The sequence below is a fragment of the Pygoscelis adeliae genome, unplaced genomic scaffold (genome assembly GCF_000699105.1).
Source record: "Pygoscelis adeliae isolate BGI_AS28 unplaced genomic scaffold, ASM69910v1 Scaffold77, whole genome shotgun sequence".
Taxonomy (NCBI): Eukaryota; Metazoa; Chordata; class Aves; order Sphenisciformes; family Spheniscidae; genus Pygoscelis; species Pygoscelis adeliae.
In genome coordinates, this window is record NW_008825216.1 from 3,894,291 (window position 1) to 3,903,966 (window position 9,676).

Sequence of the window (9,676 nt, forward strand, 5' to 3'; positions counted from 1 at the left end):
CTCCCCCCCTCCCCCCCCTCCCCCCCCCCGATATTTTTTTTGTCTGTCTAAAAGCTCTGTACTTCTTTGTATCATTATTTGAATGACAATGTTTTGAAACCTAGTTGTTAAGAAATTTGGAGTCATGTTCTGCAGTATCATAAGGCTCAGAAAGAAGGCATGTTGAGTTATTTGCTTGGTTCACAGATCTTTTAGGTTATGCTTAGTTATGTTTTCAGATGATTTCTTTCCCTCCATAACCATGAAAACCGAAGTTGTTCTTGAAATTGTTCAACCCCCCAAAACTTGTCTTTGGAAAAAAACCCAAATATCATAAGACTCGTCCCACGGAAAATATCCTGTGTCAGATAATGCAAGATGCCAGTGCTGAGATGGTCTCCATCACAGTAGAACAGGAGAGGAGAAGCAAGTCGATCAGGGCTTCATATTTCTCTTATTTAGGAAGTGCTGACTTCAGTTGAGAAGGGACCTCACTTTCTTCCTGTTCAGTATATTCCTCTGTCAGGACACTCCTTTTTAAGGAATGGCAATTGCATCCCCTTCCTCGGTGGTGTGGCTTTCGTGAGGACCGTTGCTTGTAGTGTCACACTCCTGTCCTTTCGTCTGTTGCTGTCCCTAAAGTAGGAAGAAAAACGACAGTAAAACCACGTTACGCATGTTGGCTGCCTGGGTTTATTGCTTGGGTTTGTATCCTTTCAAAGATACCACTTTGCAATTGCAGGTGATGGTAGTTTTGAAATCCCAGAATAAACGGCTTCCCAGGCTCAAGGGCTGAGCATCTAATGGGCAATGTGTAGAGGGTTGTATAATCAAGGCGACTTTTCAACAGTTGAGTATGAGAAAATAGGAGACAGACCGGCTCTTTGAATGCACTTAGGTGTGGGAGGATTAGACTAGGAAATAACATGTGTGGGCTCAAGTCTCGACTCTGTGGCAGACTCCCTGTAGGATGTTGAACAGGTTGTGGTAAATGCTTGATGTTCATTTTCCTTCCTATATGGTGCAGATGAAGGTAAGACTCCTGTATCTTAAGAAAAGTTATGTAGAAAACAGTAAATACCTGAAACAGCTCAGTATTGTTGTACCTGAAGAGATACCTATTCAAGGTAGTACAAAGGCATATTGTAAGAAAAAGCAACTGGAAAGGAAGAGAAGGAATTTGTTTATCAGCCTTATAATTTCTTGTTGTTCCTGATGATGATGATGTATGCGTGGCTGTGTGGCTTTCTTCAACTTCAAAGACATCTGTGCAAGTATTTTCCTCTCCTTGTGTGCCCCCAAGGTAAGCAGTGGCGCTGCTGTGTCAAAGATAGGTACTGAGGTTAAGTACCCTATAGAGTCCACAGGTGGAAGGCTTTTTTTGGGTAGATTTGGCATTTGCTATTACTTCTTTCAAATCTGGGCCAGATAAATGCAGGTTTATGTTGTTCTGCAAGAACAGTTAAATACTGTGGCAGTTCAAATCTCTTAGTTACAGTATCACTGGTTTCACAGGCTGGCAAATCTCTGAGATAATTGCCTTTTTTTTTTCTCCCCCCCGAGGACAGTTTTAGTCAGCCTGTCATTTTGGGTTCCTCTTAGGTTGTTCACAGTTATAATTCCTTATGGAACTCTGTGGAGTCAAAAAACAGTTCATTCATTTCTGCAGATGTGAAAAGAAAAGTGACTTCCAGGAGGGATTTATGTATGTTAAAGAAGAGACATATCATGGACAATGTTGACATTTTGTTCAGATTTGTTGGGATTTTGAGTAAGCAGGACCATGTACATTTCCATTAACTTGCATTCTAATTTCAGAAAATTATCTTTGCTGATCATCCTTTTGTGTTAGAATAGTTCACTCTAGGATTTGAAACAAACAGAAGAAAGAAACCTCACTTTCATGCTTAAATTACATGAGTTTTGTGAGTGGTTTTTTTCCTTTATGCAGTTGCCACCTACTGCTGGGTCCCTCTCCATCATCACCATCCCCAGGCAGTTCAAGAACAGTAAATCTTGGAAACAGAGAGGAAAAAATATGAGAGGATCCTCAAACCACGTGCTAGCTGGATAAAAAGATCAGGGGCCTGGCAGACAGGCTTAATGAACTGGAATTTGAATGGTGAACAACTGGATCGTTTTGTTGCAAAGTGGTTTGGGAAGACTTTGTTTGACTTTGAGCCAGGATGGTTCGTTACCAGGCAAGTGCCATTTTGCATTTGGATCTGAGAGCAAAGCTCAAAAATTGCAGTGTTTCATCTGTCAAGGCATCTCTGTATTCCCTAAAACCACAGCTTAAGTAACTAAATGGGACCTTTCCATGCAGATTGCCTAACGCTGGTCAGTGTTAGTACTGTAGCTGGTTCGCTTTGTGAATGGATCCAACGTGTCTGCTGGCTGCAGCAGGTCTTCAAATTCAGCTGGGGCTGAGCCCAGCAGCCTCTCATGTGTTTCATGGGTTGCCATTTAGAGCTAGCTGAGTTCTCATCACCAATATCCCCTTTCCCAGTCTCTCACGCTCCTCAGGAGGAGGCTGGCAGCCTGCAAAGCAGCACCCTTACCTGAGTGTTCAAAAGACCTGGACCAAGAGGGCGGCAGCAAACTGTGAACTGGGAAAGCACACACAGGTTACTGGAGGAGGAGGAGGAGAGGAGTGGGAAAATGGGAATTGGAATCTCACCTAGATTATCTCATCTTCAGTACAAATCCGGTCCCCTATTCCTCCTCACCCTCAGAGTATCACTGGGAGAAGAGACTCCCTGATGCTAGAAGGAGAGGAAAAGGACGGAAATGGGAAGGAAATGGACTCCCCCTGTTCTCTTTGAACCCACTGGATGGTGCCATTCCAAGAATAAGAGAAAATGTGTTGTTAGTTTGTGTCCTCACAGACATGGTATATAAGGAAGGTTTCTTCAGCTTTCGGAATATTTTCTCTGGGTAGAGGAGATGTTATGGGAAGAGAAAATAGGAGCGTGTGAGTATTGTTATTACGTTGTTTGGTGTGGAACAGAGAAGCCATGTAGGATTGAATAAAGCAACATACCTGAGGAAAGAACAGGTCAAACACGTAGCATTTGACATGCCATGTGAGAGTTGAACCTCACTGGACCGTGCAGAATGGGTGCCAGAGAAACCACATGAATTACAAGCCTCCTTAAGGATGGAGTAGGAGGAACAGAGGAGCCCAGAGGGAACCAGGCGCAAGCCAGATAAGATGGATCTGCCTGACGCAGACTATAACAAAAGCTTCATGGACTCCAAAGTGTGGGCAGATAGTCTGCTGTGTGCCCAGTGGAGACTTGCGGAGGTGGTGTGCTGATGCCAGAGGGTTGCTTATGTCTCCAGGTAACCCATGAGGGCTGGTGTGCTTTAGGTAAACTGTGCTGCAGTATCATGCCCTTCCTGTAAAAGGTTTCATCCTTGTGTCAACAAGGAGCCCAGCTCTGGTGGGGCCATAGGGGTTACGCAAGGATGCCCAGGCACTGGGATACTGAATCTGAGTAAAAGGAGCCAGAAGGGCTGACCTGAAGGCAGAAGCTGCATAAGGGGACGGGCCAAGGGCAGTCCCAAGAGAGGTCTGTGAAAGCTGAGACTGAGCTGAAACTTTTCCTTGGAAGGTTTTCTTTGCTCCTTCCTTTGAGTGGGATCGCTGCCTGCAAGGGCAGGAAGTTAGACCGGGCTGCCCCCCAGCAGCACCAAGAGCCATCTCCTGCATGGGCTAGGCACGTTCTTCCCCATTTCAAACCTTGCAGCTGGCGGGTGTGGGGTACAGCTGAATACAGGAGGATTTTTTTTCTGCATAAGTGGGAAAAGCGTATGCAACTGCCCTGGAAGAACCTGGTGGCTTACGAAGTCAAGAGGCAGTTGTTAAGCACTAGGCCCATTTTCTCTGCTTTGGGCATCTTACATTCCTATTTTTAGTTGTCTGGTCATGCATTGTTTTTCACATAGGACCCTGATTCCTTTCATTGTACAGAATGGTTTCCCACAAGGAGGAAAAAAGGGCTAGAGGAGGAACTTGAAATCTGTAATTTCTGAGCTTTGGCTGCTTGACTTCAATTTCAAACAAGTAATTTTAATTGAGGGCCTTAAAAATCTGCTGTTTCTTAAATAGGAAGTCTATGTTTGCTTTGGAAATGGGTGAAACACAACAGTGTTCTCTGTGTCTGCGACTGTTTTGTGTTTATGAGTAAACCAAAAACAGTATTTGCATTGTGGAGCTCTGGATTTTCATATGGGTGTTTCTCATTGTGGTAGCTGAAAAGCTGTGCTGGCAATACTGCCACAGTAGTGCCCGAAGAAGGAGTTAAGAGTCTTCTGAATTTAAGTGTACTGGGGGCAGGAGGTACTGCCTCTCCAGTTTGCAGTCCAGCCTAATAGATAGTTGGCATTATAAGATTATTTATATAAGATTATTATAAGATTATATTATATTATTATTATAATATTATTATTATAGAATATATAATATTACAATATATAATTATAATATTCTATATAATATAATAATATATGTTATATATAATATATTATAATAGAATAATACTATATATTTGTATATATATTATATAATACTATTATTATAAGATTATCCAGATGCCATTCTAACTGTATGTAATAGAAGCATTTGGCTCAGCTTTTAAATGGGGGAAAAAAAAAAAAACCCCAAACCAAAAACCAACCAAACCCCTGCAGGCAGGTTAAGAAGATACAGACTGAGCAGACTGAGGGTCAGCAAAGCTGGGATTCCTCTCATCCATCTTTAGTCCTGTTCAAATTAAGTACCTTGTATGAATTAGTTCTTCACTCTCCCTTTCTGCGGACAGAGAGGGGATGTGCCTCCACTGTGTCATTCATCCTGTGTGTAAAGCAGGGGGGAGCCTCAATACCTCCAGGCACTGAGAGGAGATGCTCAGCTCCTCCTTTACCGAAAACGAAGAGGGGATAGTAATGAGCTCAGGCTAGGTGAAAACTTTCAGATTTGTGTGAGGGAATCAAGCCCTTCGGTAACTGAACTGTACTGTCTGTGTTAGACCACAGCGATATGCTAAAAGCAGCCTGCCAGAAGAAATACATAATGTATCATTTAATTTGAAAGGAAGAGACAAGGGAAAACCCACAATCAGGGAACAAGCAGAAAGAATGTCAAAATATCTAGCTCCCGTGTGTTCCCTGTAGAACAAGGAAGACTTAAAATATTTTCCTGTTTAGTCTGCTTCTACAAAATGTTTTTTGGAGAATATCCAGTTAGGCATTACACGTGCAGAAATTACTTATGGATGGTGATGCTGAAATCTTGAGGAGCTGTTTTCCAACTCATGCCCGGTATTCTTCAATCATGTAATTAACTTCTAAATCTCTGCTGCGATTTTTTGTTACTGCATGTTCCATGTGCCATATTCATACTTCACTTGGAACTTCATTAGATGAATCAAGGAAAGAAGCACAGAGCAGACACAGATGTAATTGTACTAGTGGAAGGCAGCTGTGACAGCAGGATGGGATCGCCCGTGGGGCTTTCTCTGTGTTAGCTAGCTTACTTCCCATACAAAATGGTGTATGAACGCTGCCAGTTTAGGGTATAAGCTTTAGGCACAGTAATGATGTCTAAGAAATAAGGACAGTTACTCATTTCTGCAGTGTGTGTGTACGCTGTATAGTTTTATTACAGTAGCAAGTACATTACCAGTGTAAGAAATATTTATTGGTGTTTGATTTTTGTGTCTGAAGGCTCTGTAGTACTAGCAAGAATTATTCTTTATTTAAACAGTGGTTGCAACTTTCACTTTTTGCTTTTACAAATCAATTCTTGCTGTCGGGAAATAGAAGCGCCCACCTTCATGTCTTTCCTGAGACCACACTTGAGGTATGTTCAGTGCATGCACCAGACCATCAAAAGGTATCAATAAATTAAAAGGAGTTCAGAGAAAAGCAGCCATTTTTAACACATCTCTTTGGAGAGAAGGTTAAAAACCAAAAGTACATTGTTTGTGGGAAAGAACAAAGGCTGAGAGACACGCTGCTTGAAAATATTAGAGGCACGAACAGAAAGGATGCAAAGGGTTTTCTTTAATCTTGGTGATTTAATTGGGAAGAATGGCATGAAACAGGGAAGAGGCTACTTTATGTTGAATGCAGGAAATCTGTGATGTACAAGCCTTTATAGGTGTACAGTGATGCTCGAACAGTGGAAGCCATCTATGAATTTCAAATAGGCTTAGAATAGTTTCTGTAACACAGACTAGAATAAGTATTTGATGTCTTTTTTCCCTTTCCTCCCTGCCACAATTTTATATGTATAGATGAGCACACTGGAGAAGACTTCTGGAAGGAAGGAAAATGTTGTTAGATGCACTGCAACCTTTTTATTGAGAAAATGTCTTTACCAGAAACAAAATGTTGCGCCTTGCATTGCACTCCAAAAGAGGTGACATGAGAGGTTTTCGTGGTATTTGGTAGCTGCAAGTTTAACAGCCAGCATCCTTAGAGAACGCTTTCTTCCACCTGGGCTTCCGTAATGTGTCTCTGTGGACCAAGAAAAGGAAAGGTTTCCGAGGAGAGTGATGCCTGTTATTAGAGCAACTGATCTGGTTTGAAAACCAGACTATTTTTCAGGCATACAAGTGCCTGAAGCAGCTGAAAACCAAACCACAGTTTTATAACTAACACCTTTGATGTTTGAGGAATTGATACTGGTTTTTAAGTCCTGAGATTTTTCTTTGAAACAACCTGAGACTGTCAGAGCCTATAAATTACTGTTCTTAATCCCAGTTCCATCAAGGAAAAGAGCAGGAAGGAGCCAAAACAGTTGCTGGTTTCCAGGATGTGTCCAGTTCTGGGGTTCGTGAATTTCCATTTGGGAGCTCAGTTCACTCCTTTTTGAAGTATTTGTTTTTCTGTGTTCCTAGAGCTATATCTGGTGCTTGTTTCAGGAGAGGATGGCCTTTCAATGGCTGTAATTATGCTCTTTGTGCTGCTTCTGGATGATAACTTGCTGCTTATTAAGCTGCTATCCTGAGCAGGAAAGAAGTGGGTCGGGTGAGAAGGAGCCTTATCCATCAGAATTTGGAAATACTCAGATTTGCAGCAGAGCTTGGTGGAGCAGAGTCAGATATTTCCACTGTAATGCATTTATTTGTAAAATATTCATGTGAATGATTTTGCCAAATAAATGGTGAGGAACCAGGCATGTTTGTGGAGCTGTCAGTGAAGAGACCCCTCATGACCTACAAAAGGAGTTACCCTGGGCTTCAGTCCATCTTCATGGCTCCCGTCTCCATATCCAGCTCCATCTCTCAGACTTAACATCTAGTTAAATCCCCTAGTCCAGTACGGGTGGTTGGGGTCACAGAGTGTAAAGCTTGAAGTGCCTAGTGCAGGAGAGTGATTTATGATCATCTTAACGTCTTTGGGGTGGGGTTAGTGCGTGAGCCCTATGAGCCCTTTCTATGTACATTTGCACGCTAGTTGCTTATTACATGTCAGCAATCCTTAGTGCTTAAAGGTATCGCTACCTTCAGCCACAGTAATTAGTCCCCATTCTGAACGTGCTGTTAAACTGAAGTGTTTTAGGGAAATTAAAACTGCTTCTAGAAGTACGTGGTTGTGTTACGGGATTTTCTTTCTGGCCCTTCAGAACTGAAAAATGCTTTTCTTTTCACTCACTGAGTTTTCAAAATTAAATTCAAAACCACACTTCGATTTCAGCCTTAAATTCTGGAAGGGTGGGTGGTCATTAATTTAGGTGTATTTTATGTATCCTCCTGAAATGAGATTACAGCCTTCAGTTTCAATTTTCTTATTTCCATTTATGTCAGATCACTCTGGCAGATCGCAAGTCAGTCCCCAAATCCTGATGCATCAGGAATATAGAAAGAGCTCCAAGTTCTCACCCTGGTTTTCTCCTGAGCTCATGTAGATTGACCTTGCTTTGTTCAGCTGGCACGTGTTTTTGCATTGATGGATTTTTGGCAACCATCCAGTGTTAGATATCTTACAAATGAATCGGTCTCATCTGTACTAGCAAAGGTCACAGGGAATGACTGAGCTTGAGCAAAGAGGGAGAACTTATTTTCTTTCTACTGCAGAAAGAAATGGGGAAAAAAAATTGTTTTCCCTCAGATTTTAAAATGACTAATTACCAGTGAAAACATTTTCCTGTATTTTAATATTTAATGGTACTACACTTAATTATATTGCAGAACTGAAGTGCACGCTCTGCTCCCTGCTCTTTGTTTTTATGAATAATTCTGAGTTGCTTGAACTTGATAATTTTTTGAGAAGCAATATAAAAATTGTCATTTTAATCATCAGCGTGTAACATATACACAAATTTTAGGGTCGCCCTTCTGTAAAAGATGCACACAAACGCTTAACTTCATTTACTGTGACTTGTTCCTTTTGGCTCAATGCATAAAGCTGAGCACATGGTCTTAGTCTTTGCAGTACCAGTGTCTAGAGTAATGAACCAAAAAAGGATTGATGTAGGCACTGGTTAATATGAAATTTCTCAGTAACTTGCAAATCTGTGGCATTGAAGTCCAGCCAGTGCATTATGTATTAAAGTAAGGCTCAATTAAAGATGAGAGAAAAATACTGGGAGCCTTTCTAGAACTGATTGCAAGAATTGGGGGGGAACCAACATGTTCTTGAGCATCAAGCCTGCATTTTGTCTGTGCAGACTTGAGGCCTTTACTAGATGTCATTTGGAAATACTAATCAGCGGCATGATGATAGGAATAGGGATTTGGTGTTTTGTCAGAGCGCTTGCCACAGCTCAAATTATACCTTTAAACTTAACAGGGATACCCCAGAGGTTCGGCAAGCAGTCAAGACACCAAATCCCCAAGGTGATAGTACCCGAGTCCATCAAACAGCTTTTGTTAAGTAAGTGCATGTTTGCCAGATGTTGACAGAGCATAGCCCTGATTTCATTCTTTGGAATAAATCTGCAAAATGACCACATGAGCTCCTTTGGTTGGTTCCCAGAGCTTTTGTAATAACATGATACCGGTTAGAATGTCTCTTGCTCCCCCAGTTCAACATTGATTGCATCCATTATAGTAGAATTTTTACTTTAGTTGGTTAAAATTACCTAGCAAAGATGACTTGGAGACATTTTTACCTGTCAAATTAGCTGAGAATGCAAATAGTTGTTCTGGCTGCTGCTTCCGTTTGTTACGCATGCGATGACAGCTTCCCTCAAACATTGAGGGTCTCTTGAATTCACCTATTACTTGCCTTGCCAGCCTCTTTAGTCCCTATATTTTACAACATATATATGGCTTAAGAAAACTAGTAATTACAGAGTCTCCAGTAATAATATTTCATATTTATTAATAGAGATAATGCAGAAAGCACACAGAAACAGCCAGCATTCCGTAGGAATGAAATGTGATATTTCCATACCAGAAGAGAAAAAAAATAATTTAAGAATAGAGTTACATAGTCTGAGTAAAGCCATCTTTAATTTCCTTAGTTGTAAGGGAAGTTGATCAGTGGCAGTTGTTTGTTAGGCTTGTGTTTTTCATCACTTATAAACATTTGGCAATACTTAATTTAGCACCCGGGATGAAGATGTATCTTCTCTTAAATTCAGTTCAATACTGACAGACCATTAACCTTTAAAAAATAAACATAATAGCAATAGTAACAGCACCAGCATGGAGTAGTTATTTTACTCTTTTCAAGCTATGTA

At 41.2% G+C, this 9,676-nt stretch overlaps 1 protein-coding gene across 1 annotated transcript in view; it reads left to right on the forward strand.

Moving 5' to 3' along the window:
- The window catches only part of PCNXL2 (pecanex-like 2 (Drosophila)), a 155,156-nt gene that overhangs the window by 118,455 nt on the left and 27,025 nt on the right, over nt 1-9,676 (forward strand). The gene's annotated exons all lie outside the window — the stretch shown is intronic.